General features: G+C 44.0%; 1 long non-coding RNA gene across 2 annotated transcripts in view; it reads right to left on the bottom strand.

Moving 5' to 3' along the window:
* Positions 1 to 20,598: 20,598 nt before the first annotated feature.
* LOC138297359 (uncharacterized) overlaps positions 20,599 to 26,133 on the bottom strand; it is a 245,488-nt gene continuing 239,953 nt past the window's right edge. For both annotated transcript variants that reach the window (XR_011204054.1, XR_011204053.1), the window contains one exon: positions 20,599 to 20,729. This is a non-coding gene — a long non-coding RNA (uncharacterized lncRNA). The remainder of the gene's footprint in view (positions 20,730 to 26,133) is intronic.

Genomic DNA, 26,133 nt, shown 5'->3' on the forward strand with positions numbered 1-26,133 from the left:
ATGGCCCAAAACAATTTGTTACACAGAGATATCAAAAGGCTAAGCAAACGATAGCCACTACTACCACATGCTAGCTCTATTTGAGGACCAAGCTGGCACCTACTGCTGGCTAGTTCTTGGCTTAGTTGAGGAATAATTGAGTTGACAAGAAGCAATTAGGGCTCCTGAAAGAGATGTGTGTGTGTGAATAGGGTCTTCACTGCAAACAGCTGAGCTTCCTGGGGTTCAGTGGTCCTCTTACTGGGCAATCTTGTAGCAAGTGGAGGTGTAAATGATCCTGGACCCCTCATTAAATATTGTCTTCTTTTCCTTGGCAGATCTCTGCCCTGGGACCTCTGTCTAAAATATCTCAAGCAGCACAAGGGAAAGCATTGGTGAGTACCAACCAGTAGCAAATCCTCAAATCTTGGGTGGCTTGCACTGACATTTACATGTCTTTCAGACCATCAGTGTTTGCATGTTCACCAGAGACGGCAACAGCAGGTGGGAAACCATGTATTTAGAGAACAGGTCAGTGCCTCAGAAAGGCAACTTTCCAAGGCACAAACTGTAGTATATTACATGCTTTACCAGCTGCAAAAAAAGTATAAGTTATGACAAATTATTAATGGTATAACATTAAAATGTGTTTTAATCCCTAAATGGCACCTTTGGGAATGAGCTTATTTAGTCCACAAATTTAACTAATTGAAAAACTTAACTTTCTCTTTGGTCATTGTATTATTAATCACCCATGCTTCTGTCCATGCCCTCCACCCATAGGTCTACTACTGCATCCTTTACCAATGCACACAGCTCTTCTGGTGAAGTATGCTGTAGTGTTTATTATTTTTGGCTTCGGTGTGAAGACTTGTTTGCTTTTGGTGGTTTGAATGTTCCAAAGGAAATGATCATTAAGGTATGTTTCGAAAATGCCAGTGATATTTGAGAGTCATTTGTAAAAGGTCATAGAATACAAGGATATCATCATAGCTGATGAACTCTTTCTCGCTTTCTACTACCCAGATTGCGTTCCAGTGCTCTTTGAATTGTAGAATTTGCTTTTGTAGCAGGAATAGGCTATAGACTATATAGGAACTTTTCTAAATCCCTCTACAAGAAACCTAACAGGATGTTTTTCAGTTCACAAAAAGTTGTTAAAAAGATTTTTGTTGAGCTGTGTCCATAAATTGTTAAAGTGAGAGGTTTTCTCTAGAATGGACCCGAGGTTCTTGTCTTTTCACAATATATTTTTTATAAGTACAAAATGCTATGCGTGTCTGCTCTAGTAACTGTGTGCATCCATAGAGAATGAACTCTGGTTTACAAACTGATGTCCAATTCAACCAAAGGTATGACTAGCAATTAATGTCCTTGTCTTCCCAGTAACTTGATAGGAGCATTATGACCTTCCTCTTCCCTTTTGGAGGATTGCTTATGGTACCAGTCTGTACCTGTAGGTTTGGGTTGGTCATCTATATAAAAAGATGTGTGCTCTGTATAATATTCTGACTGTATGATTTGCAGTATGATCTCTTAAGTTACACAAGGGGGAAGATAGAAGATATTCTTCCTATCTGTGTCACCCTCTTCCTGCTGCACTGCTACATCACAGACCAAGGTCCTACAACAAATGCCTTCCATATAGTAGTATTGAGTGAAAGAAAAACATCACGGGGAAGGAATACCAGAGTTACATTTACCTTAGTGAGAAACATTTCCTTGTATTGTTTACTCACTAAACAGTCTTCATAGTTTGTTTACGGTAACTCCATACTTGGACATGACCTGAAAATAAAAAAGATAATAGTTCCAACACGTTCCATTAGATCAATGACTGTCATCTGGTTAGAAAATTTATGTTATTCTATTATCTTTTTTCCTCCAATCTTTAGAAACACATCAAACCACACTATTGAATGCAGGTGATCAAGCGTTACAACACACTAGTTATGGCCTGCAGTGGATACATTATTATTTTCTTTGTTCAGCATGTAACACCTACATTAGTACAATCATTATGTAGCGAGGAAAACGGGATAATCCTCTGGAGTATTCATGGTTAATTATAATTCTGTTCAAAACTCGCAAACGTACTTGACCATAAGCGAATCTATTAAGCAGAACCACTATCTCAGAATATGTATATGCATACTTATTTTTTAAGTGCAGGTATCAATGGGTAGGAATCTTGATGCCAGGAGAACCAATTGATACATGGGAGCACAAGTGATAAAACATGCCATGCATATTAAATTACCATTAATATTTGGTAAACCAATAATAACAGATGAAAGGTATGCACCTTAGTCTCCTGGTCCCCCAGGGGATTGAGTGAGAGACAGACTTCCACCTTTACTTGCATGCTGTTGCAATTCAGATTTTTCTCAGGCTAGGGGATCTTGTTGTGTCTGTAGCCAAGTTCAACATTGCTTGATGATGTGGGATGGAATAGGCAGCCATTACCTCAAATTCTGAAATCAATGAAGTTATGTTAGTTGGTGGCAGCAAGGCCCTGTGGGGATCACTTTGTGAATTGGAGACTGAGCTTCCAGCTTCTTTTGACTTAGATCATATTGATGAGGGGTGAAAGTGGCTATGGGTCGTTGCTCCTCCGATTCTTGAACTGAGATCTCCAAGCTGCCACAATTGGTTATTCGAGATTTTGTCAGCTGGTACATGCTGTTACTGCTTTCAGGGTCTTCTTTGAATTATTGGAATTCAGGGGCACAGTACAGATCTCTGCATCCCCCACAGTTGCCAACTGTTGCAGCCTTAGCCTCAGTTTGGCCTCTTCCAACCTCAGCTTTCTGAGTTTCCTTTACATTAAGTTATCCTCAGGGTGGGAGGTTTGGGAATGCTCTGATACAGAGGTAATGTGAGAATGGGCAGAATGGGCAGAAGTGGACCTTTCTCTGACTACCTGAACCCTAGTGACCTGGTCTTTTGGAGTGAAAGGTGCCCTCCTGTTTTGTGACCCCCTCCCAATACCAGCTTCACTACGTGGCCTGATAAGTGAAAGGTCTTTGGAAGTACACTCCCCAGAGTTCTCAGGACCCTCCCCTGAATCTATCTGGGTATCCCCCTCCTCTACCTCCTGATCCTGGGTTTGACCAGCCTGATTCTGGTCACTTTCAAGGAGAAGGTTAAGAAGGAGATCCTTAGTAGAGTTCTTACCAATACCCAGACTTCTATACAGAGACCCCTCAAACATTTAAAGTTTAGATTCTCATAATGTGTCTTCACAACTTTGGGAGTGGCTTCTACCACACACATGGTGAAAAGAAAGAGGTTAGGGGTAAGAGAAAAAGTTTAGAGCTTTCAAGAACAGAGAGAAAACACTTTTTCAAACTTTTTAGACAGTTTCTAGAGTGAAAGTAAGACTGTTAAGTTTACTTGTGTATATTTCTAAGTATTTTCTTATGAAAAGCACCAATGACAAAGTGGTAAAGCAGTTACAAGTATTTATCCCACCACTGCACCACCAATGTATGAGGCTGGCATAGCTTGTATTGGGTACCAATGGCACTTACACCCTAAGCCAGGTCCAGGTATCCCTTATTAGCAGGGTGTAGTAGTGTCCTAGCAGCTTAGGCTGATAGAGGTAGCTATAGCAGAGCACCCAAGGCTGAACTAGGAGACATGCAAAGCTCATGCAATACCACTTCTTTCATATAGGTACTATATCATAAGAAAGACAATACTCATAGTTACTAAAAATAAAGGTACTTTATTTTAGTGACAATGTGTCAAAAATATCTCTGAAGATATACCCCGTTGGGAGGTAAGTAACATACACAAAATATACACAAATAACCAAATCAGGTAAGTAAAACAGTCAGAAAGTAGTGCAACACAATAGGATGCAAAAGGCCTAGGGGCATCAAAAACAATACACTAAGAAAGTGGAATGCGAACCATGAATGTACCCCTAGGCAAGTGTAGTGTGTAGAGGGTCACTGGAAGTGTGAGAAAACACTAAGGGTGTAAAGGAGACCACACCCCAGGACCCTGGAAAGTAGGAGTAAAGTACTACTATTTCCCCAAAAACACAATAAAGTTGTGATAAAGGATTTTGGAAGGACCACAACAGACTGCAAAGCACTGAAGACAGATTCCTGGACCTGAACACCTGCAAAGGAAGGGGACAAAGTCCAAGAGTCGCTAAAGTGTCCGGGTGGGCATGATCCCATTAAACCCCAGATGAAGGTGCCTCTGTTTGGAAGAAGCTGCAGGTTTTGCAACAACGAAAGGAGGTAAGAAGTTCTTCATGCAGAAGAGGTCCCACGGCGTGCTGGAGGATGCAGAGTTGTTTCCTTGGCAAAATACCGCAAAGAAGCCTTGCTACCTGCAAGAGTCAGGGTTAGAGAAAAAGGGTGCTGCCCAGGCCCAGGAAGGACCACGATGTCGCCACTTAGGAGAGGAGACAGAGGGGGCCCTCAGCAATGTAGAGAGCCCTCGGACAGGAAGGAAGCACCCACAAAAGTCCTTGAACATGGTTTAAAGAAGACTGAACACGGCAGTCGTCTCAACACTTCAAAGAGAGGTCCCATGACACCAGAGATCAACTGGGGACCTAGGCTCGGCTGTGCATGCAGGATCTCTTTGAAATGTGCACAGAAGCCCTTGTAACTGCAGATCACATGGTGCACAGGATTACTGTCTGGGGAGGGGAGGCAAGGACTTACCTCCTCCAAATTCAGACAGTTGGACCACTGGACAGTCTGGGTCACTTGGGTCCACCACCTGTGTTCCAGGGGCCACGCTCGTCAGGATGAGAGGGGATCCAGAGTTCTGGTGAAGCAGAAGTTTTGTGCCTGCATGAGCAGGGGGAAGATTCCGTCGACCCACGGGAGATTTCTTCGTGGCTTCCAGAGCAGGGTGAAGGCAGGCAGTCCCCAGAACATGCACCACCAGGAAACGGACGACAAAGTTGTCAGGATTAGGCGCTACAATGTCGCTAGCAGTCTTCTGGCTACTTTGCTGCAGTCTTGCAGGCGTCCTGGAGCAGTCAGCGGTTGATCCTTGGCAGAATTCAAAGAGAAAAGTGCAGAGGAACTCTGATGAATTCTTGCAAGTCGTAATCTGAGGAAAAGCCCACTGATGAGACCATAAATAGCCCTCAGTGGAGGATTGGCCACCGAGTTAGGTATTTATCTATCAGGAGGGGTCTCTGACGTCACCTTCTGGCACTGGTCACTCAGAGGCCTCCAGAGTGCCCCCACACCTCTGGAAACAAGATCAGAGGTCTGAGACACACTGGAGAAGCTCTAGGCACCAACCCTGGGGTGGTGATGGACAGGGGAGTGGTCACTCCCCTTTTATTTGTCCAGTTTCGCACCAGAGCAGGGACTGGGGGTTTCCTAAACTGGTGTAGACTTGCTTATGCAAGGAGGGCATCTGTGCCCTTCAAAGCATTTCCGGAGGCTGGGAGAGGCTACCCCTCCCCAGCCTTTAACACCTATTTCCAAAGAGAGAGGGTGTAAAACCCTGCTCTCGGAGGAAATGCTTTATTCTGCCTTCCTGGGACTGGGGTGCCCAGACCACAGGAGGGCAGAACCCTGTCTGTGGGGTGGCAGCAACTGTAGCTGCAGAGAAAACCCCAGAGAGCTGGTTTGGCAGTACTGGGGTCCATAGTGGAGCCCCCGGGATGCATAGAATTGACTCCCCAATACCAGATTTGCAATGGGGGGACAATTCCATGATCTTAGATATGTTACATGACCATATTCGGAGTTACCATTGTGAAGCTACATATAGGTATAGCCCTATATGTAGTGCAAGCGTGTAATGGTGTCCGGCACTCACAAAGTCCGGGGAAATGGCCTTGAACTATGTGGGGGCACGGGTGCTAGTGCAAGGGTGCCCTCACACTTAGTAACTTTGCACCTAACCTTCAGCAAGTGAAGGTTAGACGTATAGGTGGCTTATAAGTTACTTAAGTGCAGTGAAAATGGCTGTGAAATAACATGTGCGTTATTTCACTCAGGCTGCAATGGCAGTCCTGTGTAAAGGTTTTTTCTGAGCTCCCTATGGGTGGCAAAAGAAATGCTGCAGTCCATATGGATCTCCTGGAACCCCAATACCCTGGGTACCTAGGTACCATATACTAGGGAATTATAAGGGTGTGCCAGTATGCTAACTGAAATTGGTAAATGTAGTCACTAGCCTATAGTGGCAAATGTAAAGGCAGAGAGAGCATGAGCACTGAGGTTCTGATTAGCAGAGCCTCAAAGACACAGTTAGGCACTACACAGGTTACACATTCAGGCCACAAACTATGAGCACTGGGGTCCTGACTAGCAGGATCCCAGTGAGACAGGCAAAAACATACTGAAATACAAGTAAAAATGGGGGTAACATGCCAAGAAAGATGGTACTTCCCTACATAGCTGGTCTCAATCGTCCTCCGGGGCAGGGGGGGTTGAACTGACTCACCTTCCTGCATCTTGCCTTGAAAGTGTCTGTGAATGGAGAGGGGTCCCTCCATCTACCTTGCAGTAGGACTGATTCAAGTTTCATTGTCCCTCTGCTGGAGCTTCCTTGATGCCTGGTCTTTTCAAAATCATTTGCCACATAGCCATGTAGTGCATAATTCAACTACCCAAGCGATTATGGGTGCCTGATTATTTTACCGCACACCTCCTTTGTTGAGGTAAATTTTTAGGTCTGGCTTCTCCAGAACTCACATCAACACAACAAACAACACACACAGAGGGGTTGTGTGGCAGCCCTTTTCTTCTGTAGGTGGGGTGTTCGTGTGCACATTTTCCACTGTTGGATTTTGTTTTGGTGAGTGTTTTAAGAATAACTGTTTTGCTTTGCTACCATTACCAGCATTCAGTCCATCCCAAAGCAGCAAAAACATTCAAGAATGGTTGATTGTGGGGTGCATGTGTGCATGCTTTCTACACTAATTGTTAATAATGGTGTTCAGAACCATGGCTTTTCTTTTTAGATTTCTGGCTTTATTGCATGGCGAGTGTAAGCCGTCTCCCCAGAAGTGCATAGCCGAGTATCAGTTTTTATGCGTTTACACTGTCTAAACTCATACATTTGCCTCTGATTTTTCTGAGTTAGTGCTAGGTTTTCAGACTGAACAGCTCGGATACAGAAAGAGGCAATTGTTTCTGAGCAGCGCCTTAGTGGATGATTCTCAGACAAAGTTCAGAAACAGAGAGGCAACACCTGCCCAGTGTTTCAGAGCTGTGCCCTTTGAAATCTGTACTCTAATTTTGAGATTCTGAGTGTTAGGTATGCACTTTATACTCTGTAAGCGGCAAGCCTGTCAAAAGGCAACTTTAAATTCTGCTGGTTTGTGTACAACTATTAAAAAAGCTAAATCCACAGCAAGATAGTCCCGCAGCCCTTTAGTGAGCCTTAGTTTTAGCAACCTGCAAGACTCACACAGGTGTCAAGAAAAATAAAACATAACAATTTACACAGTTAATAATTGTGTCCCTGTATTAATCATGCCTGCATCAGAATAGTACACAGCTGTTATCATCAGGGACGGCTTCTCTATGAGGGCGGAGGAGGCCACCTGGGACATCATCTAGGGCACACCCTTTGTGTATGTTGTAAATGTGTAATCTACCCAGTGCATCTAATAAATGCCCTTTTTACAGAATAACACACTGTATCCAAACAATCATCTTCAAAGGATGATCATCTCCCACATGGCCTCAGAGGAGCAGCATTGTTAAGAGGAGGCGAGGGGAAGGAGGGTTGGTTGTGAGATCACTAAAAGGTGCACACCTTTTATTGATAAACACGTTTGCGCGCAGTGAGAAAATGTTAATTAAGAAACTGGAGAGTGGCGACAGTCTCACAGTTAGCAATGTGATGGTGGAGCACAAAAAATATGGTAGGTCATGTGTGCATGCTTCTTTCACAGCGTATGTGTAGCGCCCATTACACAATTGCTTTAATAATAGCCACAGTTGTAAATGCAGCGTCAGTAACTCATTAATATGAAATGATGTAGCAGCAAACCACAAGAAAAGGCAAAAAAGTAGATTTAAGTTTTACAGCGATGTAGCTGGAACAGCGTTATTTTGCTTGTATTGCTGACAACCATTTAATTTCCTTCTTTAAAAAACGGTTGACTGCTATTGAGATAAGGGTGGTTTACCAACTAATATGAGTTCTCTTCTGCAGTGCAGGGAGATGTGGCTTCCATGCTCAACCCCCATCTTCCAGTCATAGAAAAAAAAACGCTTTCAATGCAGAATGTTTACCTCATTGATTATAGGTCCTCTTAGCTCCAGAGTGGCAACACCGTACCTGGGGATTAAAGTATTTTTGTAACTCTAACTTTCACTCATACCAGCTGCACCTAACTACAAAATATACAGTTTCTTCAAATAGAACCCATGATTATAGTGCGCTCTAAAAATTTACCTTCGCGCTAGGTGGGCGACAATGTAATTGTACTAGCTATCAGACTCATAGAGCACATAGACAAAAACACTTTATGAACCCAGTACACACTGTATGAAGATGCACTGCCTCTTTGGGGACCATGGATCAGTGACATAACACGTGCTGATGCTGACAGAAAAATCACGTCTGGCATACTCTTGGCTGGCTCTTGTATGTCAGGCCCATATGTGTGATTCCTGTGCTCTAATCACCGACTCTGGGATATTTTACTCAGTCTTGCATTAATTCTAAGCCTTTTCAATGATTATCTTGTAATTTCTGAGCTGCATACCTCTTTTTATACATACTGTAAGTGGATTGGTCTGAATGGCCCTTTTCACAAGGATTAAAATGCACCATTTTGTGAATTGGGTCTGAATGACCCTTCTAACAATAATTACTGAATAAATCGCCTGGGGGCATCATTATTATTAGGTATCACATGGGAGCAGCAGCACATCTGGGCTGACAGGCAGGAGGAAGGGAAATGGGCAGAAATGTTATCTCTTTGCCTTAACAATGCGCAGGCATTCATGTAAAGTTCACTAATTCGTCTTTAGAAAATGTTAATGTCACATGATGGTTAAGCAGCAGAGGGGCTGTTATACGTTGAACGTAGATAAATTGAAATACCTGCAACCAAGGCGTAAGTTTATCCCAGTTCTTATGCATTGTAATGTGTTACTAATCAGCCCTCAACCACTTGGACACGTTGGGGAATGGTCAAAGCAGACCCATAGCCTTTTTGAGCCTAGTAGCAGTTAATGCCATCATGGGTGGTAGCAGGGTATACTTTATTATGTGCCTGCCATATGGTACCAGATTGATGTTAAGCTTTACATTGGAACATTGGTCACAGGTCCAACTCAGTAGGGCTGGTTATATCTGAATGTCAATCATACCCTTGATTTTGGCAATGCTTGTTAAAACTTGTATGTATTGTTCATAGTGCTATGTGCTGCTTTGCTATATGACATCACAGCCTTGGTTCCTACTTCCCTTCTGCCTTCAGGAGGCAACGTTGGGCGTCAGTCTATCCTCATCCTGGCCCCTACCACCTGGCATAGATTGCTAGAGCATCTTCACCTGACAGGTCAGCCATTAGAAGTTACAGAAGCAGCTTAAGACTTGACAGATCTACAACTTATAAATTAATTTGATTCCCTTACATGTAGCATTCAGTTTTGTGCTACACACCAAAATTGTGTTGTGCTGTAGAAAATGGTAAATCATGTTACTAGATTTGTGTAGTGCTGTATTGCTATTACCAGTACGTCAAATATGTCACAACATAATGTAACACTACCTCGTATTGGCTTTTTGGAGACATCCATCCAGGGACGATTACACCTTAGGGTGCCATAAAAGACAAGAGTAAATTCTCTGCATGATTTCCCTTGCCACTTTGGTAAGCACCAATAGAGGGTGCTGATAATTACTGATGCTGCTTGCTTGATGGGGCCTGCATCCTTCCTGGCACATTATTAAACACTTCTTACATCACAAGGTTATTGTTCCCTATGCTGCCTAAGTGCTCCAGACACTGTCACCTTTTCTGAGACACCAACACCTTCCACTCCTCATGCAGACCTCCCACGACACACTATGGCTCCTCACTTTAAATGTGCGAGGCATGCATACTGCCTGCAAAAGATATGCGGTATACTCCTACATTAGGAGGCAGCATGCGCATATAGTTCTATTGCGGGAGATCCACATTGCAACAGATGAGATAGACCGCTTGAGAAAACGCTGGAGAGGCCACATCTCTGCAACTACTTATCCTGCATATGCCCAGGGAGTCCTATCTGGGTCTATCCGGGAGTTCCCTACCAAGCATTGGACACCACCAATAGTACTGAAGGCCGTTATGTGCTCCTGGAGGGGCCCCTTGATGGTCACCCCCTACTACTATAAAGTATCTATGCCCCTATCACTAATCAGTGAGATTTCTGAGGCGCTCTCTCCTCCGTTCTCGCTCAAAAAAACTGCATTTCTCTGGGTACTAAGCAGGAATTTAATACTGCGTATTAGATATCCACTTCAACAGACTACACCCACCCCGACCATGTGCCCCCGCATGCACAAACAACGCGCTTCTCTAGGGGGGCGCAACAATGGTCCTCTGTGGACACTTGGTGGGTACACAATCCTGCTGCTAAAGTCTACCCGTCCACTCCGGAGCACACAGGTTATATGTGCGCCTCGAACACTTCTTGTGCTCGATCTCACTGACTCCCTTCCTGCAATGAGCTGTTCACTTGCACAGAGTGGTTTCTGACCACAACGCCCACTTCATAGACAGACAATGAATGTCCCCCAGGCTCCCGATCCCCACTTGGCGACTTACTGGACTCATTCAGTGTAACTTTGGCAATGTGTCAATACTTTTGCAAAATTAAAGCAATCTTGATATTCTAACAAATAATAAAAGGCAGATCTTTGATTTGAAGGCAGAGATGAAGAGTGGGTGTAAATAGTGGACACTGGTCTTGTACTTGTTTAACAAGCCTTTTTTTCACAGCCTCCCAAATTGCCTTCCAGAAGGACAGGGAGACACAGAAGTTTACCATTCAAATTTGACCCCACAAATCAAATTACTGTGAGAAGAAGGGCAAGTAAAAAAGTACTTTGATGGCGGGAGAGGAACCTTGTATTGGAGTGTTTCAGTTGTCTGTGCATTTTATTTGTAGTTCTCTAATAATGGATCCTTTACAAGTATAATCTCATCGCCAACCCCTGCTCCTAATCTATAACCAAACATCCCTTTCTCTAAATAATCTCTTTCATAGCATTCAAGACCAGTCCATAGCAATTTGAAAACTTAGTTAATCTACTTAATATTCACGCTTGTTGCATTGACATTACCTCAAACCCACTAGCACTTTTAGACGACCGTTACTGGCAGTATTTACCCTTTCCTCTTTTCTTTTGTGTTTAGCTTACAAGCCACCTTTATTTTGACTTTCCCAATTATTCTCTATTTGATCACTTGTATCCTCAGTGTACCAATGAAGAGTATATACTTTCAGTAAATGTAAGTTTCACCATTGATGATTGTGGAGTCTGACAAATGGTTTTGATCACACACCTAGTACAGCTTTCCTGGCCTAAATGTGCATGGCTACTTCTGTGCGGGCCCTGTGGAGCAGAGGTGAAACAGGCATAGCAAACACCTTCCCCAGGGCTACTCCACCAACACTGTCAGTAGGGACGAAAGGTAGTCATGTCATAGAACTAGCAAGAAATTTGTATGCAGGCTCTTCATCACCCCAAGTCAAAACTCTCTCACACAGACACACACACATACCGCACACACACACCCTTGTAGATCATAGATGATACATACGTTATTTGTCATGAGACATGTTTTGGCTGGCTAGATTTACCAGATGCAGGTTTGCCCATTTATAAACACCTGCTCAACATACTCTTTATGAGACTGCATAGGATAGATAACCTTGCAATTGAAAAGATCTTTTGTATTGTGTTTAATGCTCAGAAGTCTTGCTTGATGTCTAATTTTTAGGAGCATGACCTAAATGTTCTGTGAGCCTTGGAAGAATGTTTGTGTTGTCTTTGTTCCTTAGTATAATCAATCAACAAGAGTTCTTAATGAATCACTAAAAAATATTTTGTATTCCCATGCATAGTATAAAATATGTAAGAAATGTATATTCAGCCTTTTTCAAGGACATGGGCAAACTAATGATCGAAATAATTATAATTCTCTATGGAATGCTGAAACTGTCTCAGCTACTCCAAAGCTATAGAAGAGTTAAATTAACCACTGTCCCTGTCCGAGTGCTAGATTTTGTGAAAGTCTGAAGCAGGGACTGCCAGCCAGCCAATAGGTGCATTCGACTTGTTGGCCATCCTGCAGTGATGAAACTGGTGGTCTTGATGCTACTAAATTTGTTAGCGTCATGCTCCTCAGTGGTAACAGGTATTAATTGTGCTTTCTCCTCATTATGCCCCTCACATAAATGGTGGTCAATTAATGAAGGTGGACGCCCTACGAACATTATGTTATGTTATAACACCCTTATCAGAGAGCAATGGTAGTTATTACCACAGTCAGCTCTAGATGCAACCTATGCAAGACATTAATAATTCATTAGAAGACACAAAGACTTAGGCAGATAGGCCAGAGAGCGACAATCACAACAAAGTCAAGATGCATGAGTGTGGCACCCATAGCACACCCTGCATACAAGTAAATATTTACTGAAATAGTAAGAGAAATACTGGATTGTGCAGTTTAGTTATCAGCAGTAAAATGAAAAAAAAATACTTAATTATGTAGGATGATATATAGACTTCTGAAAAATAGAATCTGAGTTACGCAAGTGACCACACTCTTGCAGGACGTTGCTGGGAGAGAAATGGTAAGTGAGGGGACTGTAAGTACATTGAGTTTGAATGATGTCTTTGAATGTTTCCCTTGTCCACTCAGGGTAGAGATGAAGAAATGCCTTCTATTGTAATCATCCAGTATGGCTTCTCATATATATATATATATATGTGCAATGTGTTTTGCCTGATTGGTCATCAGCATGTGTAATTTGACATCACCTACACCGGTTCCCTAGATGATCCTCAGATTTGAATTGGTTGGCGAAAGCATCTAGAATGTCTTGATTTAGTCTTGAAGTCGATGCTGACAGTTTTTAAGAACTATGGGGGTCATTCCGACCCCGGCGGTCAAGGACCGCCGGGGTCGGCGGGAGCACCGCCAACAGGCTGGCGGTGCTCCGCAGGGCATTCTGACCGCGGCGGTTTGGCCGCAGTCAGAACAGGAAAACCGGCGGTCTCCCGCCGGTTTTCCGCTGCCCTCAGGAATCCTCCATGGCGGCGCAGCAAGGATTCCGACACCCCATACCGCCATCCTGTTCCTGGCGGTTCGCACGCCAGGAACAGGATGGCGGTATGGGGTGTCGTGGGGCCCCTGGGGGCCCCTGCAGTGCCCATGCCACTGGCATGGGCACTGCAGGGGCCCCCGTAAGAGGGCCCCACAAAGAATTTCAGTGTCTGCTTAGCAGACACTGAAATTCGCGACGGGTGCAACTGCACCCGTCGCACCTTCCCACTCCGCCGGCTCCATTCGGAGCCGGCCTCCTCGTGGGAAGGGGTTTCCCGCTGGGCTGACGGGCGGCCTTCTGGCGGTCACCCGCCAGCCCAGTGGGAAACACAGAATCACCGCGGCGGTCTTCAGACCGCGGAGCGGTGTTCTGTCGGGGGAACTCTGGCGGGCGGCCTCCGCCACCCGCCAGAGTTAGAATGACCCCCTATGTGTCTCTAGTTGCAGCATATCTGAGGGGACAAACAGAATGCCATGTTGATTGTGCTAATAACCACACCCCCTAGGCTATTCTGACCATTTGGCAATTTTTTGACAATTCTTAGCAACACTCTTTCCATTAGGCTCTACACGATAGATAATCTAAATAAATATTTAACAATATCCCACTATACATTTTCAGCGAACCCCCCTCAGCCATAAATCTAGTTTAACTCTGACAGCCTCCATATGCCCCAGACACACTTCTTAGTATTTCAGGAATGTGCAGCATTCTGTCAGGAATATCACCATGCCAAAAACTGGCACCATGATATCATGAATACTAACCATATTCCACGATGTATTATTATTTTCCTGCAACAAGTTTACTTAGGGGTGATGCATTATGCCTTGGATGACGACAATCTGCCACAAAATGCAACCATTTTGAATGGGCCAGGATTTTACTATGGGTTGTCAATAGGATGCTTTCATGGAACCCCACAAGTTGCAGAAAATGACCACCATTGTGCCTATGCCACCACTTTAGTGGGAGTGGAATACGCAGCATGCCATGGATACACACAGGTTGCAAATAGCTTGCACCATTAAGGTGGGCAGCCTTTCACCACAGATGGACAATAGGTGTCATTGGCACGATTTCCTAGGGCCAGCATTTGACATTGTTGGGCGGGGAGTACAACACTCGGACACTCCTCATGCAAACGTGCCGATTTTCAGATATATATGCATGCACTGACACCTAAGCACTCATGCACACACAAAAATAAAATCAACATGTTTGTAAAAACCTACCTTCTACTGGGTGCTGCTATCTTTACCCCTGTTCTGATGCTCTTCCTCTCAAAGCTACCTCTTGCTCCAAATTAGGTAAATATTACATCCTGGGAGGAGGGGTGGGTGGACAGGAGCTCCTTGAAAGCATGCAGAGGTATGTGGGAATTTCTGTGGGTATCAGGCAGGGCATGAGAGGAAAAAAATGAACTGAGGGGGGAAGGAAATGGAGCAAGCAGGATTTCCTTTGGATGATTCCTAGGCTGCATGCCTCCAGGAGTATGAGAACAAGTGGCAGTAACTTGGTGTAGAGCAAAGGCAAGTGGGAAGGATTTACATAGCACTGTCCTCTCATGATAATCACATGGTTGGAGAAGCTCCTGCACTAGGATAGCCACCCCTGGACAACTTTCCTCCTCATGGTGGAGGGATTCGTTTTCTCCTTTCTGCTGAAAAAGCTACCTCTACGAACTCTTTTTTCCAACCATTCAGCTTTGCACGTATGTTTCTTCCATCTACCTAAAAATAACTCTGCTAATACAAAAAGCAGTAGGCTTAGTTAAAAATAAATGTGTGCACTCTCACATATATGAAACGAATGTGCACTAAATTAAACAAGGATTAACAGGAAGCGTACTGGAGGTTCAGATGCATGTGAATATGTTCAGTGGAGAGGGAGCCTTTCAGTGCTGCAGCCCTGCAGATGCGGATGGAAGGTAGTAATTCGGTGGCCTCTGCATATGTTTTGCAGTTTGCAGATTCAGTGACAAAACTTCATTCTTGGAGGGACAGCATTGTGGTGCAAAGGTGAACAATGGTGTTGGATGGTGTTGGGTTCTCATCAAACACTGAGGACTAGTTAAAGTGAGGGAATCTAGATGGGGTATTCATGCCAGTTGTAGTGTCACAGGTAAATATTATTTAATCTTCTACTCCACGGTGTCATAGAGACTACAATGATTCATTTGTAGCGGTCGACCTATTTAGACCAAGTTACTCGGAAACTCTGGTCCAGTGAAAGGAGAGGGATCATTTGTGGTGAATTAGAGGGTGTGGGTATAGTTAATGAAAACGGGCAATGGACTGGGTGATTCCTTACACACTTTTTGAGCATTTGCACCTGCCAGTATGGCCATCAGGAGAGAGAATGAGCGACAGAGGCACTCCGATTTTGAGCTTCATACAATACAATAATGGGAGAGATTGGGTAAGTGGGAATGTCAGTAGAGGAGAGATTAAGCATACAATTTTGCATCTCCTTTGTCCTCCACAGTTGCTTTTTTGTTATATGTGCTTGATGAATTTACAGCATTTATCGGAGGGAAAATCATGCAATTTAGCTCATGCAAAATAGGACACTGAGCTCTACTGAAAGATCTTGAATACAAGTGAACATCATTGTATGACAAAAAGTCCTGCACTAGGATAGCCACCCCTGGACAACTTTCCCTAGAGTACTGGAAGAGTGGCAAAATGCTTGCTCTTCAAAATTTATGAACCAACTTTCATTTAAAAAACAGTAACTATATAATGTTTTGAAAACGATAACCAGTTCAGCCATACATGAAAAACTCTGATTAACTATGAGGTATTATTAATCAATTGGATCAAGGGTTGAAATGAGAAGGAACTTTCATTTTGCGGAGAGAGGGGTTATAGCTGTTAGTAATGGATGTGGGCATTGAACTAAGTTTTGCCTCATGGACCTTTCTTGGTTACTTTACAGTACCCACCCTTCACCACTTCAGAGGATACTTTGGGGCAGGAAACCAGTCCCAATTCTGACACTACAGACAGTGAAATGGTAAGTGAGAGGGAGAATCAGTGGGTGAAAGATAAACCAGATACCGTAGTATTTTCTTATGATGAATAAAATTGCATGTCCTCCTGCACTGGACTTATAAATGAATATCAGAAATGTCAATATAATCATAAACAATGAAAATCAGAATATTGTGATTTTTCCATCCTAAATATTCACATCAACACTTAACGCAATTTAAAGTGCATCACATTTACATTGCTTACAGATAACATGCCGGTTTTCTGCACATGTATGCAGTACAGTCGTAATATTGTTGTTAATACATATTGGAGAATAAAAATAAAGTTGAAGAAATAAAATATTTTAAAGATGTGCATAGGAGTATAATCATATTTTTGATATCTAGATGTGTTTTTGGAAATTTGTGCTGCAAATTCAATTTGGAGTATTGATTAACTCTGTTCCATGCTGCCGAATCCACTTATATATTGTATACACACTTAGGGGGTCATTCCGACCCTGGCGGTCAAAGACCGCCAGGGCCGCGAATGGAGGAAGCACCGCCAACATGCTGGCGGTGCTTCCCTGCCCATTCTGACCGCGGCGGTAAAGCCCCGGTCAGAAAACAGGGTCCGGCGGTTTCCCGCCGGATTTCCCCCGGCTGGGCGAATCCGCCAGGGCAGCGCTGCAAGCAGCGCTGCCCAGGGGATTCTGACCCCCTTCCCGCCAGCCTGTTTCTGGCGGTTTACACCGCCAGGAAGAGGCTGGCGGGAACGGGTGTCCTGGGGCCCCTGGGATGGCACTGGCATGGGCAGTGCAGGGGCCCCCTAACAGGGCCCCAGCCTGCTTTTCACTGTCTGCCTAGCAGACAGTGAAAAGCGCGACGGGTGCAACTGCACCCGTCGCACACCTGCAACACCGCCAGCTCCATTCGGAGCCGGCTTCAATGTTGCAGACCCCCTTCCCGCTTGGCCGGCGGGAAGGTCGGAATGCCGCCAGCGGTCTTTGACCGCTCCGCGGTCAAATGGCGGTTCCCGCCAGGCGGGCGGCCACCCTAGCCCGCCGGGGTCAGAATGACCCCCACAGTGATGAAGTGTTTGTTGCATCTGACATTTGCTGAATCCTATAGGCGACATGGCGGTTGGGTATAGTTTTTTGTCCCAACAAAGATGTTACAGAGAGTGTCTCAAACTGTACTAGCAAAGATCTACCATTTCTGAATGGGCTTCTCATGTATAGTACCTCTGCCTAAACAGTGCAAACAAAGCCTGTTTGTTGGACCTGGCCCTTTTTGCACAGTCCTCCCCAAACGTTTTGCGTCCTTCCTCCTATTTTTTCTGATCTGTTTTGTTGGCTTTATCTCTCGGGGTACTTTACCACTGCTAAACAGTGCTAAAGTGTATATGTTCTCTGTCTAAATTGTATTGGTGATTGGTTTATCCATGATTGGCATATTTGATTTACCGGTAAGTCCCTAGTAAAGTGCACCAGCAGCGTCCAGGGCCTGTAAATCAAATGCTACTAGTGGGCCTGTAGTTCTGATTGTGCCAACCACATGAGTAGCCCTGTAAAAATGACTCAGACCTGCCATTGCAGTGTCTGTGTGTGCAGTTGTAAACTGCCATGTCGACCTGGCCCAAATCTTCCCTTTTAGTACCTGTAAGGCACCCCCCAAGGTAGGCCCTAGGGAGCCCCATAGGCAGGTTGCAGTGTATTTAAAAGGTAGGACATGTACTGGTGTGTTTTACATGATCTGATAGTGAAATGCTGCTAAATTCAGTTTTCACTATTGCAAGGCCTGTCTCTCCTATAGGTTAACATGAGGATTGCCTTTAAATATCTTCTTGGGAGCAGAAAGAGATATGGAGTTTGGGGTCTCTGAATTCACTATTTAAAAATACATCTTTTGTGGAAATTCTGTGCCTCCTCTTGGTGAAAGTCTATGCTTCTTCCCGGCTACTGAGTCTTCTGGGCTAAAGTGAGAGGGAGGAAATGGCACCTGCACTTGAAAAGGCTGTGCCTGTCCTCCCACAATACAGTCTCCAATCCCCTGGTGTGTGTGTGGGGCAGGGCAAGGAAGAGGCAGGGTCTTGTGCACTACAAAGACTATCCTTTGACGTTTGCCTACTTCAAAGGCAGAAATGAGAATAAGTATTGGACTGCTGACCCCATAAATTTAGATTGCTTCAGGATCAAGAAGAACCTCTGCCAAGCAGAAGAGCTTGGTTCTTGAGGAGGACATGCCACTCTGCTTGTTGCTTTGCTGACCTGCTCTGCTTCTGCCTTAAGAGGGAAAGAACTGGACTTTGCTTTCTGACATCCTGCTTGTGAAGTTTCTCCAAGGGCTTGGACTGAGCTTGCCCCTTTTTCTGAAGTCTCAGGGACATCAATGACTTCTGCCATTGCCTGGGCTCTTCTGCTCAGTCTTGACTTGCTAAGTGGTGCCAAGTCCAGTCTGTAGGCCCTTAGAAGTGTAAGATGGTAACCTGCGGGGGAAAATACACACATCGCTGTGTGGGCATCAGAAAAATCAATGCAGCGCCTTCCTCGCGGCTAGAGAATCAACACAGCGCCTGTTCTCAGTGCAGACCCTTCATACAGCACGTCCAAATTTCACACGCATTGACCCTGGGCGTCAAAATCTTCAATATCACTGCACAGACCTATGGCCGCTTGTCCGGAAATCAACACATCCTTTCCCTGCGGGGAAAGAATCAATGCATCACTTACCCAGCAGAGAAAGAATTGACGCATGGCTTCACTTGCAATTAAGGAATCGATGCATCTGTTGCTATTCCGACGCACACTGGCCCGTGCGGCTTTATTTTTTAAGCATGCCAGATACTTTGTGCTAAAACAGCACATCTATTGATTTGTATGGATTAAGACTCTTTTTACCTTAAAAATTCATATCTTTGTGTGTGTTGGATTTTTGTTTTGATCTTGTTTGATTTAAATATTGACTATTTTTCTAAACGGGAGTCCTTTTGTTTTTTCACTGTGTTTCTGTGCATGTTTGTAAAACTACTTTACACATTGCCTCTGAGATAAGACTGACTGCATGTGCCAAGCTACCAAGGGGGTGAACAGGGGTTATCTGAGCTGTGTGTCTCCCTTATCCTGACTAGAGTGAGGGCCCCTACTTGGGCAGGGTGCAAACTGACTGCCAACTAGAAACCCCATTTCTAACAGTGTCCACGAGGCGTTTTATCCATGTAAGGCATGTCAGATGTTTTTGTGGGGTTAGGGTAAACAATCTAAAGTGGAATCATTAGGACTTAATTTAAAAATGTAAAGGTATATCCTACAGGGAAAGAACAAACATGGCACATCTAGTGTTAATAGCTGTTTTTTGCCGACTCGTGGCTAATAACAGGCAAACACAAAGCCAACAGGTCTCATCTTTATAAAGTCAGTGCTACTGGATTTACAAATGCTGGTTTATAAAGCAGTGTTTAAAGTAAAAGAAAAGTATTCAAATACTATAGGAGAAGCAAACATTTTTTACCTTAAGGTATTTTGAAACCCAACATTGATTTCCATAGTTTCAATCTTTGCAAATAGCATGGTTTATTCTTTTAATTTGTCACTGGAAACTGAGCAGAATTTAAAAAGCTTATAGCATGTGACCCTGCTTATGCTGCAAGTGCGTAAAAGAACATATAAGCAAGAAATGAAGGAAAATGCTTGCCACTCTCCATCTCATTAAGAACTCTATCATATGCTCCAGCCATTTTGTCTTGTGCCACAAAACCTAGGAAACAGGTTTATCGGCCTCTTTGAGAACAGACTTCATTGTAATCACTCTTTTGCCTCAAACACTGTTTGAGAAGGTACAGCAACCTGACCCTGCCCTAAGCACCATAAATGCAGCCTTTTTGTGCCGTGGCCTGGGCTTTACGTTACGTGGAAGGTGGGAGAAAAATAATAGCATAGTCTAACCTATAAGTCAAGCCTGTCAACACTATGCATGTTCATGTGGTCTTACAGATAAGCTGGCAGGGTGAGAGGCAACACAGGGAATTCATGGGGACAGACATGTTTAGGGGGACGCAACATATCGGGAGAGATGAAGAAGTCAACTGTATCCACTGGAGAACTCAAAGTATATAGCAGTTCCTGATGTGGCATTGTAGGATACAAGATAAACAATCTAAAGATTGGTAAGGCAGCTATGCTCTAGAGGAGTGCCAAACACAAAAAAGAATGACATTAAATAAGGAGCAAACCAGCAAGATTGAAAAGAAAGCCATTAAATGCAAAGCACTCGATATTTTGGGTCGTTCTCATTTAAGCCAATGAAATGGGCAAAAGGTAGCAAAATCTTGAGTCTTCTATGAAAAATTGGAAAAAGTACTGTTCAAAAACGTGTTTTTTTTATTTTTTTAAATGCTTCAATACAAGGTTTGCTGTGCTAAGATGATTACCTTTTCAGTTTTCGGGAACAGTTATGTTTACTAGGTGAGCCTGGAAAGATTAACAGTTCTGAAAAGAGACAAAAATTTCAACTCAGCAACAGGTAATTTTTGTAGATCGTGCCTAGTTTTCCCAAAGAAACTTGCAGGAGAAAATCATGCAAAAAAGGTAAACATAGAAATAGGTGTTTTCATCTGAATTCTTTTGTCCTGATGGCTGATTAACAAAAGTAATATACCATTTATATCTCAGATCAGATCATCTTTATTCAGTATACAGAATTACTATAACCATAAAAGCAGACACCATATATAATAAAATCAATAAAATCGTTGAAGAAGTTCACAAGCTAAAATCATCCCATTTACATCTATAAGACCGTTCTGTTGGCAGGTATATATAGCATTTGCTGGTTGTCCAAACACCATTCCTAATGCCTAGTGGGCTTCTGCTGTCCGGAGGCAGGGATGGCAGATTGGGGATAGTACCCTCAAACCTCCCTCCTTTGAGTGGATAAATAGTGGCATAAATATATATATATTTTTTTTTTGGGGGGCTTATGCCAGTGCCTTTGGACCGTCGCCTCCTTCCTGCTGTCTACTGAGTGTATCCTTACTAGGAGATCGCCTTCCTGCAGCGATCTCCGAGAGGGGCTCCACCAGGGAGACATAATTAAAAATGGACGATTCTACCCCTTCCAACTATACCTCCTCTATGAAAATGAGTTATATCTTCGACGTACCAATGGAAGTGAAAGTAAAATTAGGCTAATTAATGATGCTGATCATCATTAAACAATTTAGGCTGCTGGGGAAGTTCTTCACAAGCTGCTTGAGCTGACAAATTAAAAAGGACCCCTGTGGTGTTATCACCACTAGAATCCGTAAACCTGGGTGCTTTGATGTGACTTCCTTGTCATTACGACTAATAAGTTGTGCTGTTGATGGGAAGGTCACATCAGTAGCACCTTGTGGTTTAAAATATATAAATGCGATATTTTGGTACATATGCACATAAATCGGGAGAATCTTTTTTTTGGTAAACAAACAGGTTTTTATAGATGTATAAATTGCAAGGCCTGCAAGCATAGCGGCAACCGCAAAACATACAATTTACCCACAGGGGAGGAGATTAGGATTGACAAATTTCTCAACTGTAATTCAGACTTCACTGTAAATGCGATTCTGGGTCTGTGTAAATTATGGTATGTGGGTAGCACAATTTTTCCTGTTAAAAAGCGCATTTTGGAACATTGGTGTGCCATCAAGAATAATCATGGAAATTATCCAGTAGCACAACACTGACAGGTGCATGATGAAAAATTTATGGAATGTCTTCTTTGAAATTGACAGGGTGTTGCCGTCACCAAGAGGAGGTGATAGGGAACACATTCTCAGGAGGATAGAATCCGAATATATAATCAGATTAAACAGATGATTCACGTGGGGATTGAACAAGGATGAAGAGGTTGTTGTACTTGTGGGTTGAGAGCGTAAAGTTTCAGAGAAAAGTTTTATTGTTATAAAGGGTGCAATATGGATGATGAATTAATGGTGATTCATAACACGAGTTCTTTATGTGACCAATTGGGTATATAAGTATTGTGGTACTATCATATCCATATTGCTCTGGTGCCAGATATTTATGATTTTGTTATATTATATTTTTTATTTTGACTATTATATATTTCTTAATGATCATTTTTGTTTATGATGCAGTTGTAAAAAATTGTAGGAGATTTAAGATTAATTTATAGCAAAAGAAAATATAAAATCATGCCAGCAGGAGGTGAAAAGCCACTTGGTGTTAAGAGATTAATTATAGACTTGTTTTCTTTATGAATGAGAAATAAGAGGATATTTAATATTGATTTATAAAATTGCATTTTAGAATTAAGGATGATTTGTGTTGGGAAGTAATGAAGAGGGTATGATTTAAAAATATGTATTTAAAAATGTATTTCATTGCTGTTACAATGTCAATAGTGTTTTTTCATGTTCATGAAACTGCAGGATACATTATTTAGGGGCGGTAGGGCTTGAATATGGCAATATGGAATTCTGGGCTATGATTAAGACCGACACGGTTGAAACGCGTCAGCCCTGAACAACACAGCATGTGTTGAAAGAGGAATACATTTATTGGATCGAAGAAATCTGGAGTGCAGGCTGTTTCTTTCAAGAAGGATTGAGAGAATAGATTGTGGATGTTCACGGGTCCTGCGCCCGTAACCGAGCACCAATCCCGAATGGCGGTAGCAGTCAGTTGGCAGCAGGGAGCTTTTTGCCCTGTGTTGCTTTACTCTAGCTTTATCAAGCCAAGCAAGGCGATGAAAGGTAGCTTTGTGTGGCTTGATAAATCTGACTTAGTAGTTGCATTGCCCTTGTGCCACTTATATGATCCGATAGCGTTTTAGCTAAGTATTCCACATCCTTGACCAGTGAGCATATTTCATGGGTACCCCATATAATATCTATCCTAGTGAGCACTTTGTGGGGTATGGAGTACAACGAATATTCCCGCGGTGTTGGGTGGCTTTTACGCCAAATATCATATAGTCTCAAATCGCTGGACCATGCCACCGATGGGTCGGTGGCTGGTCTATGTGTCAATCCCCCCGGGGGCAGGGCGGAACGGTCGAGTGTTTTATCTGGTGTGCTGTTAAAATCCCCACCCCACATCGCCGGTGCTTCGGTATTAACCATTAGGGCCGGCGTAAGAGTACGCAGGAATTCAGACAATGCACTATTAGGGGTCAGCCTCTAGTAAGTGTGTCTCCTGGAGTATGGCAATGTGTATCCGTTGGCGCTTAAGACGGGCGTGCACCTGATATCTTTTACCCTGAGACGCCATTCCCCGCACATTCCACGTAATTATATTGTAATCATGCATGACACGATTTATGATTGATCTTGTATACTTTTAAATCGTCTTTGTCCATGCACCCCAACCCGCACCCCCATCTCATCCGCCCACGTTGCCATCCGTTCTATATTAGCAACATCAACTGCTGGCTGTATCAAATTATTTTGCTGCTCGGAAAGACCTGTGAGACATAACTTCCTCCCGAACCACCCCCCTCCCACCCCAACTAAACCCCCACTGCAATATTGAACTTGCATAAACAACACATGCATAACACTTCTGATAATAAAAGGGTGTATCCATACAGGTACCTTCTGGGGAGGCATAATAGCAATTGGAAGTGACCCTTATAGGGGGTCTCCACCTCTGGTCAAGATATAAATATTTAGTGAAAAAAAAGAAATTACGAGTGTCGACGCCTCCGGTGCTCGCCGGCCCCAGCAGCGACCCAGAACAATGAGGCTTCTTCTCTGGTTATCCCCCTTGCCAAAAAAAACTCCTGTGTCTTCCATGTTTGATCCATGTCTCAATTGTATTGGCTTGAGCTTCCACATCAATACCATACGAAAGTCCAGCTGTAGTCGATAAATGATGAGATCTCTTTAACCCCCCCTCCCAACCACCATCACAGTGCATCCGCTGAACTGGGAGTAACCTTCGGGCCTCTCAGTGCTTCCAATAGCGTCTAGTCAGAACTTATTGAATGGGAGTCCGTGTGGTCACTTACGTTGGACCGCAATACACTGAAGGAGTTTTGTGTGTGTAAGGACGTCTCTTGCAATACCTTAGCCCTCTCGGCCGCCGCCTGTTTCACTGAGGGTTGTGATTTAGAACGTTTCCTGGATTTCCTTTGATCCGATGGTGTGGTCCATTCCTCCCCCTTTCCCGTTCCTTCTCAGGGTTGTGCCAGCTCCTTGGCCTGCAGCCATGTCCATGCATCTTCGGGGGAGTGAAAGATATCTGTTTTGTCATTTGATATTACTCGTAATTTAGCAGGGAACATTAACGCATATTTAATGTTTAATGTTGTGTTCTCTAAGCCGTTGCTTGATCCTCAAATAGGAGTTACGTTGTTTCTGCACTTCCTGGGTGAAATCTGGATAAGCAGTTATAGATGAGCCTTCGTACTGGGCGGGGCCTTTATTATGGAAGTGTTTTAGTATAGCGTCTCTATCTCTATAGTTCAGAAATCTTGCTATAAGTGGGCTAGGCTGTGCTCCTGGCGCTGGTTGTCTCCCCGGTATCCTATGTGCTCTCTCCACTGAGAAAAACTTTGACGTGTTACCCAGCATGACTTCGTTTATTAACCATTGTTCCAGAAATAATTCAGAGTTTTGGCCCTCTGATCTTTTAGGGAACCCCAGGAAGCGTACGTTGTTGCGTCGAGATCTGCCCTCTGCCTCCTCCGCCCTGCGCCATAGAACTTTCACGTCAAGCGAAGAATCCAAGCGAAGAATCTGCTTTTGATTTTCTTGTCTAGTGGGTTTAGTTCACTCAGTGTGCCTTCCGCTGCGCCCACTCTTTCCACCAAGTTGCGATGATCCACTCTTAGTAGGTTGAGGTCTTGGAACACTGTGTCAATTCTATTTTCTAGTGAGGATTTAGTGTCCAATATTGCCTGTAGGATTTTCTCAAATTGAGTTGAGTGAGCTTGTAGTGTGGATTCTAAAGAGGACAGGCTGAGCATTGTTTGCTGGTCAGTTGGTGTTGGTCCCAGCGCGGAGCGTTCTGGGCTTTAGCAGATTTTGATTTCCCTGCCATAGTCCCTGTTTTATGGTGTTCCTCTGTGCTTGGTTAACTGGATTACTGCGGTCGCAGGGGGGTGGTGAGGCTCCACTTCCACGGGTTGAGTCAAGGCACTTCCTACACAGATCTATTGGGTGGTCAGTAGGCAAAGTCTCTTCGGGTCTGTTGCAGCACTCACATTGACCCGAGCTGTCTTCTCCTATTTACTCATGGCAGTAATGGTCGCCAGAGCAGAGGTTTGCCACCCCGGCAGGTTATGTACTGGCACAATCAAAAAAAAAAAAAAGGGGAGGCCTCCACATGCCTAGCGGGGGCCCTCTTTAATTGGTTTGGGCCATAATAAGCGACTTATGGCAGTGCTATTCCGCCCTTCTATTATGCCTGGCCCTTTTGATATTGGAAACTAGTTTTAGTATGCAAGTTTGCACTGGGAGGCCTTCCTATGGTCTTTGGCCGGCCCAAGCGCTATTAAGGATCCTTTGTTGGCATGCCAGTCCGGTATCAATTAATCTCTAAAGGGCGCGCAGCTCCTCCTGAAGCCGTGTGCGGATAATGTGCTGCTGTAGTGGAGGGAGGGAGGAGAGGGAGGGGAGGGGGAGAGAAGGAAGCAAGTAATCCTCTGAGGGGGGGCCTGGTATAGTAGTGACGCCCCCCCCTAAAATCCCCTCTCCACACACCACCCCCCTCCGGGTATCACGCAGGAGCTCTTCAGCCCGAACACCGGCAGTCAGTTTGGCCCACTTTCCATCTTTCTCCGTCACGCGGGGGGCTAGGGATCTCACTGTGTGGAGGCCTCGCGTGATCAAAGCACCACAGGGATCGCGCACTCCGGAGGGGCAGACCCGCACTGGGATGCCCCTTC

This window comes from Pleurodeles waltl, chromosome 5 (assembly GCF_031143425.1).
Source record: "Pleurodeles waltl isolate 20211129_DDA chromosome 5, aPleWal1.hap1.20221129, whole genome shotgun sequence".
Taxonomy (NCBI): domain Eukaryota; kingdom Metazoa; phylum Chordata; class Amphibia; order Caudata; family Salamandridae; genus Pleurodeles; species Pleurodeles waltl.